We start from the raw sequence: 9,366 nt of genomic DNA, 5'->3' as shown, positions 1-9,366 counted from the left end.
GCCCCGCACGCGCGTCAGGCGGAAGCAGCCGCCCCCTTCCGGGACCGGGCCCGCCCGCGCGCGCTCCGCCGACCGCCGGCCCCTGCCGCGCCGCACCGCCCCGCTCAGCCTCGGCCGGCACTGCGCCTGCGCGCCTCGGCGCCTGACACCGCCCCCTAGCGACGACGCTCTGGGCCCTGCGGCGGCGCTCCCCGCCCCTCCCCGCCCCGCGCCGGCCGGGCCCGCCCTCCGCCCCGGGCCGCGCGCGCCGCCGGCCGTGCGCGCGGGGGCGGCGCCAGGGCCTCACCTCACGCGCCCCGCCCCTCCCCGCGCGCTCCTCGGGCAGGCACCGGAGCGCGCGCCGCCGGTACCGCCGCCGCAGGTGAGCCGGGGGCGCGCGAGCTGGGCCGGGGTGAGGCCGCCGCCGCTGCTGGGGCTGGGGCCGGAGGGAGCGTAGGGAACCGGCCTGGCCCGCGCCAGGGGAGCTCTCCGGTGTGGGGGAGGGTGGCGTGCGGGCGGGGGCTTCCGGCGGCTCCGCGCCCGCCGCTCCGCGCCGCCCGGGGATTGGTGTCGGGGTGCGGCTGCCGTCCCGTCGCCCTCGGCCGGCGGTGTGCGCCTGCCGGCCCCACCCCAGGGTGTGGGGACAAACGGGCGGCGCCCCGAACCTCCTGCGGGGGCCCGGCGGCCGCTCCCTGAAGGTTACGGGCGTCGACCTTGGCGACCTCCGGCCGCAGCCCGCCCGGGCGCGGGGAACAGCGGGGAGGGGGCAGTGGGGCTGCGGCGGGGTCTGGCCGCCTGTTGCGGCGGGGGGCGGGTGCGGGTCCCCGAGGCGGCGGGGCGGCGGCCGGCGCCTCCCGTACCTGCGGAGGGCGGGGCGCAGCAGCGGCGGCACCCCGAACAAAGGGGCCGCGCCCCGGGGCTGGCGGGGAAGGGGGTCGGGGCGCTCATCCGCCGGCTCGGCGGGACCGAGCGGTGGCTGTGGCGGCGACTCCTGCCCCGGCCGGGTGCCGGAGACCCTGTGCGTGTATGTGGGCGCTGCGGTTCTAGGGTGAGTAAAAGCAGGGTTTCTGTAACATTTAATTGCTGCCTGCTTCCCTGTGCTGGGCTTTTCTGTAGTTAGCAGTAACTAGAGCTTGTGTTTGCTTGTAACACAAGGGAGAAGTACGAAGTATGCTATTAAGTTCCCCAAATAAAAAAAGAGCCTTTCGATGCTCACCTGTTTGGTTAGGTAAGCAATTTGGTGTTTGCTTTTGGGTTTCTTTTAAATGGAAGTTAATAGCTTCAGCTCCTTCCCCTTAATTGAGTCCTTAGAATGAAAATCTTAAGTGGGCCATACGTATCCCGAGAGTCACCTGGAGGGCGCTATGTGTGTTTGTTTTGTAGCATCCCCAAACCGTCCTGGCAGAAAGATTGCCAAAATGTATATTTTCAGGCTCAAAATGACCCTGATGTTTTGTTTCACGCTTGTATTTTCAGTTCTTGTTGGAAAGAGACTTGCCTTCTGCACTGCAAAACATTACACTTCCACAAATGTAAGATACGTGCCTCTGCTGGCTTTTCAGTGTCTGGTGATAATTTTATGCTCAGATCTCTCCATAACCTATCAGTTGTTTTTTGTCTTTTCCACTGAAAGTTAAACTGAAAAGAGAGGAGCTCCTGAGAGGGGGGCTGGACTGGGAGAAGATACTGCTATTCTGTTAGTTTTCAGGATAATTAATAGTTATTATAACCGGATTCTTAATTAAAAATCCTCTTCTTTTCAGCTGACTTATTAATCTAATAGCATGTGCCTAAACATTTGAGTCCTGGGAAACTGTGATTCCTAATAGAATGAAGAACAACTGTTTGGTATGTCAATATCTAATGTAGATTTAAATCTTTCACGCTGTGCTTGCACAACAGTTTGTCAAACACCTTAGTGGAAGCCTCTAAATGGTAGAAATTTTAGGGATTGATAGTGCTAGTCATGTTTACCCTTTATTCTTTTCTGTAGAAATAGGAGAATATGATGTAGTGTTGCATAAAAAGATCAAAAAAAGCCTTCAGTCCACTGCATGAGAGGTCAGCTGTGAGCTTAAATAAGCTGTGATGCTGAAAAGTGAATGTACTCCTTCACTATTGCAAATTCCTTGATCTCAGTCTTCACTTTTTACTACTCTTCTGAATTTGAGGAAGGGAAAGATTACAAACATTTTAAAGTGAAGGATTTTGAGTTGTGTGTTCTTTGATAATGTTGTAATAATGTTGTCTTTATGTTTGTTGGACCTTAAGGAGAGGAAATTTAGCCATGAAAGTGAAAACTGGAATGTGTCCTAGCTGTGCATTTGTTGTAATCTGTCACCTGTGGTCATGTAGATAAATAACCCATAGAAATAGTAGGCTATTGAGGGGAAGGTATGGGTGTGGGGAAATGGGGCAGGGAGAGATGTGGCTGTGAGAATAAGGCAGTGCTGGATAAAGGCAACCAAGGACGAGCACAAGACTGTTAAATAAGTGTAGTTGGAGACATTGCAGTGGTCCATATGTTTTCTGTATTCAGTCTGACTTGTAGTTTCCATAAGAACAGTTCTTAACCTCAGATACTAAATCACACACTGACATCCCTGTTACCTACTTTTTTGAGGGATTACCCTGAAACAGAGGTGTTCCATCTAAGAAGTGGTTTTGCTCCTATTAAATTTCAAGTGTATCTGACTTGGAAAAAGACAACTGCTGAGGCAAAAGATGTTGCTGTCTTTGAAACTGATATATGGCAGTCTCCGATATCAAAGGGTACTGTAGATATTGTGTCTTATGTAAAAAGTTGTTTAGGCACTGCATTTCAGCCAACTGACAACAGCGTTATTTTTGCTGCAGTTTTACAACTGAAGAACAAATAATTATATGAGAAAAATCTTTTAACTTTTGTGATTAGATTTGGTTGCTTTGCCACCCTAGTGAGTGCTATAGGATATAGTGGTCTTAGGAATCAGTGGTTGATAACATGTCTTCTAGACAGGGAACTCCCTGCCCCCTTGAGTGCTTATAGCCAGCTTCCAGTAAACTTCTAATGGCTCCAAGCTATTGAAATTACTTTGCATCTAAATTGAAATCTATTTTATGTGAGCAAGGTAGTTCGGTAGGCTAGTGACAGCATTCTTGTGAACGTATTGTAGCCTGCCTGCCTCAAACACCCAATTACAGGACAACTGTGTTAAGCCTCTGTTCTACCTTAAAAAGAATTTATGTGAGGAACCAAGTAAGTAGAACAGTTGGTATTATGTATGTCCACTAAATGTTCTGCAAAATATTTTACATTTTATAAATTGTTAAGTTGGGAAGAAATGGTTATATTTTATTAGTCCATTGCAGTACTTAAAATCAGCTGTCAGGATAGTTAATAAAAAGTTATTTTTAAGTCTTACTGTCTGCAGAATCTGAAATTGGTTATAGTCCTTGTGGATATAAATAACTTAGAGTCACTTCATAACAAATGTACCTTGCAGACCAGGGGATTATTAAATCCTGTTTTGCTTCTCATCCTGTTTTCTTAACTATAGTGAGTCAGAGTCAGCACCTAAGGCCCAAGGATTTATCAGTGGTTACAGCTGCTTGTTGAATGTGGAATTATGGGTTGTTGTGCAAGCCATAACCATCGGGTTAGGCTTATACTCTGGAGCCTTAGGAACTCCTTACAGAAGAAAAAAAAAATCTGAAATTCCCACAGAAAAAACAGTATTGGATTGAAAGGTAGGAAAAAGTTGAAAAGAAATCTAGTATAGATTAAGTAATGCTGCCTTAGAATGCACCAATGAGAGAATTCATTACCTTTGCCCAGAGGGGGGCTTAGTATTTACTAGTCATATTTTTTTTAGAATTCGATTTGTCTCTGTCAAAATTCCCAACGCCTTTGGGAGAATAGATTGGCAACACTGAAGTGTCCAGGCAACACTGAAGTGTCCAGGCTTTGCACAGAGGGGGAATAATGGAGAAAGGTGTGCTGAAGATGTTAGATGACATAGACAGTTGCTATAGAGAATTTGAAGTAAGCTATGCTGTAATCAGTTTATAACGGAGAGGAGCCAAGAATGCAAAGAAGGTAGAACAAACAAGAGATGTAGAGTTGGTTGCACAGTAACTCTGCAATTGTTACTTTAGTGGAATTGATGATGCTGGTTTTGTGATACTGGCTCCTTAGTTGAAGTAATTATAATGTATGTTGAATTCCTACCAGTAAAGTTCATTTAATGCATTGTATTTTTCTCTATAACAGTAAGTTTACTACATCATTTGATACAAGAGTGTGGGAATGTCTGGTGCAGTGGCCCACAAGGTTTTATTAAAAATTGGCATGTAAATATACTGTATGATCAAACAAGTATTTCAGCAAATTATGGAAAATGCTATTTACGAAGGTGCTTTGTGCCTGTGCTTAGTAGGTGGGTAGCCATACATTCAGGCCTTGGTACCTGTTTCATTTTAGTCTCTTAAATACTAATTTAATAGCTTTCTGTGTTACTATTAGACTTGATCTTTAACTCTGATCCTTGTTTTGGGAGTCTGAGAATGCTCTACATATAGCACCCACGTACAGACAGGCAGAAATGTTTCTGTCAACATTAAATAGATTGCAGTAAACATGGAAGTCTTGCAAAAATGAAACATCTGTGAAGAAAATAAAAAGTGGTACTATGGAACTATGTGTGGTACAGTCCTTCTCTTTGCTAGTACTCCCATTCAAGCCTGTCAGACAGTGCCGACTAAAGGAAGTCTGTCATTTCAAGATGTAGCAGTGTAGTCCTGTTGGTATAGTTTGTTGTTTCCTGACAAGGCTTTTATTATGGAAGTAGTTTATACCAGCAGCACTTTGCCCAGTGGGATTTATTTCAGACTTCAAAATAAAAGAAATTATACAGACAGGAAAACAGTGTTAATGTGACAGATGTCTGCAGGCATGCTGTGTCGGTCACAAAACCCACACTCAATGTGTGAGGTCACACAATGGAAGATGCTTGAGTAGATGAACCCGAAGGCCCTACTCAAGGCAAGGCTGGTAGCAGCTCATCATTAGCCATCTGTCACTGTTACCCATGGAGATCAAAGTAAGCAAAATCAGATACTGAATCCAAGTGACTGTTGTGTAGAAGAGCTATTTTGAAATGACACCACTTAATCATAAAGTTCTTGCACACTTAAACACCTAAATTAATTTCACCTATGTAGTGTAACATGCAAATAAGCTTCATTCCAATCCTCAGAACACTTATATTTTAAGAAGTAACACTGCACACTCATAAGAACTGATTTTTGTAAGGTCAAAATTTATATTGTCCAAATTAAGAGCTCACTGCAGTGCTTTAGTGACTGCTCCAGTAGAGTCATGACTGGTAGCTCAGTGCACCTTATCACAACTTGAATTCTGTGATTTCTAATAAGTTTACATTTTTGAAGTTGATTTGAAAATAAATGTGAAATTTGTTTTACACTGATATAGTTCATGGAAGTCAATGATACAGCACAGGCCTGTATGAGTATGATTTATTAAAGCATCTTTCTTTACTGGTCCAGATTGTGTATTTTTTGTCCGCTGCTGATTAGACTTGATGGCTTTGAGGTTCCAGTTAACCCATATTCCGTGCAAATAAAGTATGTAATAAACCAGGAAAGCTTAACCTAGAAAGGAAACTGGACTCTTTATACAGTCCAGCGTTGTCATTCAGAATTTAAGGAGCAAATGCATTAGACTAAATGTCAGAAACTGCTTTCACAGCAAGTTTGCCATCTAAAATGTTATTAAATGGTTAGTGTTGTAAGGAAGAAAATATAGTTACAGGTAACATTCATAATTAATTCCAGGTATTCTGCAACATCTTGGAGTACCCTGTAGGAAGAGACCCACTAAATTGAGATGTGTGAAATTCCAGTACTTGATTGTTTTTCCCTGTTTAATGAAGACTGTGATAAGAACAATAATGAGAAGTTAAGGTACTGATAAAGAACAAGAAAGCTGCTCGTCTGACTTAATAATTTGGTTTGCATCAGTACTCATTTTGTTTTAGTGTATAGTGTAACATAAAGGACTGTTTTTAGAAAAAATAACTGAAGAAATACAGATGCATTTGTTTCAGAAATATTAAAGAGACTTAACCAAGTGTTCTTCTGGGTGCAGCATTCTTTCTGTGAGGAACTTTTCTCAGGTGGGGTTTTATAATTAAGCAGGAGCTGTTGCTGCCGTTTGGACTTAAAGGGGTTAAATTCTAAATCTTAATCCAAAATATGCCACTGTCCTCTTTCTCTCATCTTGTTTTGATAATAACTTGGATCTTAAGTCATGATTTCAACTTTTTGCCCTTCTGCTTTTAGGGGAAAATACTCACTTTTGACCAATATATATTCCACATCTTAAATGCCTTTGTGCTTTGTTAAGAAATCCCATTGCAGGCATTGCCAACTGTTTTTTGTTGTGTTGAGAGCGTGGGAGGTTATAATCTGTAGATTGATGGGGTTGAAGAGGCCAGTAGCTGATCCACAAAATATTTTAGGAAAGCCTGTATGTGTACACCCATGCAGCTGTCTCCCTGTCGATCGCTAATTTTGGGCACATAGTTACTAGTTTACTGATAGGCTTACAGTTACAATTAAACTTTAGGATTGTATAGTGCAGCCGCTCAAGAAAATGCTGGAATTTCTCAGTTCGTCTTTACCCAAGAACCAGAATGAGATATGAAATGTTTCGGTTTGGAATAATTCTGAAACCTTAGGAGGTCCTGATTTTTCAGAAACTTCTTTAATGTCATGCCTCTTTAATGTTTTTCATTGGATCTTAATGAGAAAGTTGTTTCTTTTTGGGTAACTTGGTTTAGCACATGTTGAACTTCAGTAGAAGAGTATCTTTTTCTAAACCTTAAGTGACAGTTAAGCTATATCTGTTGTATTTTATGTCTTGCAGAGGTTGAATTTTATAGCCCTTGCAGTCAAAGCGGATAGAGGAATGAAGTAAACTAAGAAAAATATTCTCTGCAAGATGCACGAGTTAAAACTGAGACCATGTTTGTTACATGCACAGTTTGTGAGTTTCTTCAGACTGGAGTATTTTGAAAAGCATTGCAAAAGCAGTCTTAAGGTCTAGTGATCTTAAGAGTAGTTTGGATAATTTGAGGAAAACAGTCTGTTGTTTGAGGAGTGAAGTTTTATATTATAATCTTTCTAGTAAGATTTACTACAGTTTTAGGAGAGAAGACTTCTTTTACAAATATGGGGGTAAATATGTTTCTCTGAGGGAAAACTGAAACAGAAACAATCTTGTAGTCAAGTACTAGGATTGAAGATAGTATGAACAATGAAATACAATATGATAAAATAGTGAAACGGTCATAACTAACCCACTCAGAATGGCATAGTTAGATAGTCAGGGGTTTGAAGGAGATATTTTCAGGAGTGTAATTCCTGTTTTACAGCAAACTAAGACTGGTCATGCTATCATCTATGAGCAACAGGAATGGGTTTTAATAATGCTAACTTTTCCGTACTTTGTGCAGGACTCTGACTGGATTAAGGTAAAAGAAATAAACCCCTTGAGGAGAAAAGCAGTAAAATTAGCTTCTGACTCTGTGCTGAACTGATGGTAATAGAAGTACTGCCACTGAATTGAAAGCTTGCAAGTGACCAGCTGAAAAGAAAATGTTTTCGTAAGTCAGAAGTAATAAAGGTTTCTTAGGCCAGAGAAAACCATGCAACTCTGTAAAGGTATTAGGTCACATACTTCTCACTGGAATTTAAAAGGTTGTGTGTACAGCAAGGAAAACAGCTCACACTTGGTACTGTTTGGCATTGCCATATGTGTAGAATTGAATCTTAAATGTTGATAAAGATATTGGATTTCACCATAGACAGACTTCTGTAGTAGTTTTTCCATGGGGAGACTGGCCTTTAAAATAGACTGAGTTTGGTCTGTGACCACTGCTGGAATGCCTTTAGCTTTTGCATTGCGTGTCAGGTCAGAGGAAGAGAGACACTTGCAACCCATCTAGTGATGTGCAATAGTACACCATCCTTAACGGTGCCTTTTCCAAGAGTTTCTGCCTTTGGAGTATGATTTAAAAATTAATTTTTAGGATTTTTATCAGAAGTTTTTGATAGCTGCTTCACTTGGTTCCCCAGATAGTCAGAAATTAATGTTATGCTTGCTTCTGTGTTCTGAAATTGAGCTATGATTTTAACATAGGTTGCTTTGTAAAGAACTTTTTCTTAGATAGCCTGTTCTGTTAAAACTTGGAACTTGCACACTTATATTCTTGTAAAGTCATTTAACAGTTCTGAGTTACTTTGTGCATTGTAAGAGTTGTAAGACTTGAAACAAGAGCAAAAAGCAATTTTTAAAAGTTACTACTCTACAGTTTGAGAGCATTCAATTTGAAAATGCCTTCTGTGGTACTTCAGGAAAAGTGTGATCAGTATTTTAAGCAGGACAAGATGAAAAACACCTTTGACTGGCACTTACTGTGAAAATTGATTAATTGGTGTGAATATTAATAATTTCATATTAATTTAATGAACTGAATGCCCTCTGTTTCTAGCCATTGCAAGTTTAGTGCCCATTATATGTGAAACAGCCATGAAAGTCTATCATGTATCGTATGGTTGGCAAGCATATATTGAACTAAAAGACAATTCATTGCCTGATTGGGTCTTTTAGGTCTATTAGATTAACTCTATCAATTTTTCAAATCATATATCTAACAGTTTTAGAATAAATGACATCTAAGAATGGGGAGGGATCCACCTAACAAGTGTTTCAGCTTTATGAGTGCTGTATTACTATGCAGCATCGGGTCTATAACCACTTGTGTTCTTGAATCACCAATTCAAAAGATTTTTGTGTATTTGCAAACCAGTGTCATTCATTGAGTCATGCATATGAAATCCATGTTCCCTGAATAAAACAGAAAAATTAGTATGATTTTAGGAGAAGAAATTTGCACTGTATGGAATATAAACTGAAGGAGACATTACCAGAACAAAATATGGCAACAAAAGTAATGCTCTTGCAATAACACTACAAAAAAGTACTTGTGCATTTCGAATTAGGTGGTAAAACAGATGGCAAAGTCATAAAATGTATGAAGTAACTTACTTTGCCAAGTCAGATTTCACTAAAGAAATTTGCTGCAGCTGCATGATTCCTTAGAGGAATAAAAGGAACTTTTTGAAATGCAAAATCCAACATGCTCGTATTTCATTAGGTTCCATTTGGCTGGTGTATTGATGCAGTCTGCCTGTGGGGAGAGAGAACGCTTGCCTGTGTTTGTGAAGAGGAGATGGAGAACTTGGTACCTGCTTCTTGGTATCTCTTGTTAAAGCCCTGCATTCAGTCCTGTGTGCTTGCATCATTTGTGCTGTGGCCTTTGA

General features: G+C 41.9%; 1 protein-coding gene across 11 annotated transcripts in view; it reads left to right on the top strand.

Annotated features, from left to right (window-relative positions):
- The first annotated feature begins 247 nt into the window (after positions 1-247).
- The window catches only part of RALA (RAS like proto-oncogene A), a 29,876-nt gene continuing 20,757 nt past the window's right edge, over positions 248-9,366 (top strand). For 3 of the 11 annotated variants that reach the window (XM_069007800.1, XM_069007796.1, XM_069007794.1), the window contains exons 1-3: positions 913-1,027; positions 1,456-1,511; positions 1,743-1,827. The gene's annotated coding sequence lies outside the window, so the exon portion shown is untranslated. Of the gene's footprint in view, positions 362-908; positions 1,028-1,455; positions 1,512-1,742; positions 1,828-9,200; positions 9,288-9,366 lie in introns of those variants that run through there. The other 8 variants (XM_069007805.1, XM_069007798.1, XM_069007803.1 and 5 more) reach the window with 6 other exon arrangements.

Source organism: Aphelocoma coerulescens, chromosome 2 (assembly GCF_041296385.1).
Source record: "Aphelocoma coerulescens isolate FSJ_1873_10779 chromosome 2, UR_Acoe_1.0, whole genome shotgun sequence".
Taxonomy (NCBI): Eukaryota; Metazoa; Chordata; class Aves; order Passeriformes; family Corvidae; genus Aphelocoma; species Aphelocoma coerulescens.
Note: the sequence above shows the minus strand (reverse complement) of the source record. Positions and strands in the feature narration are given on the sequence as shown.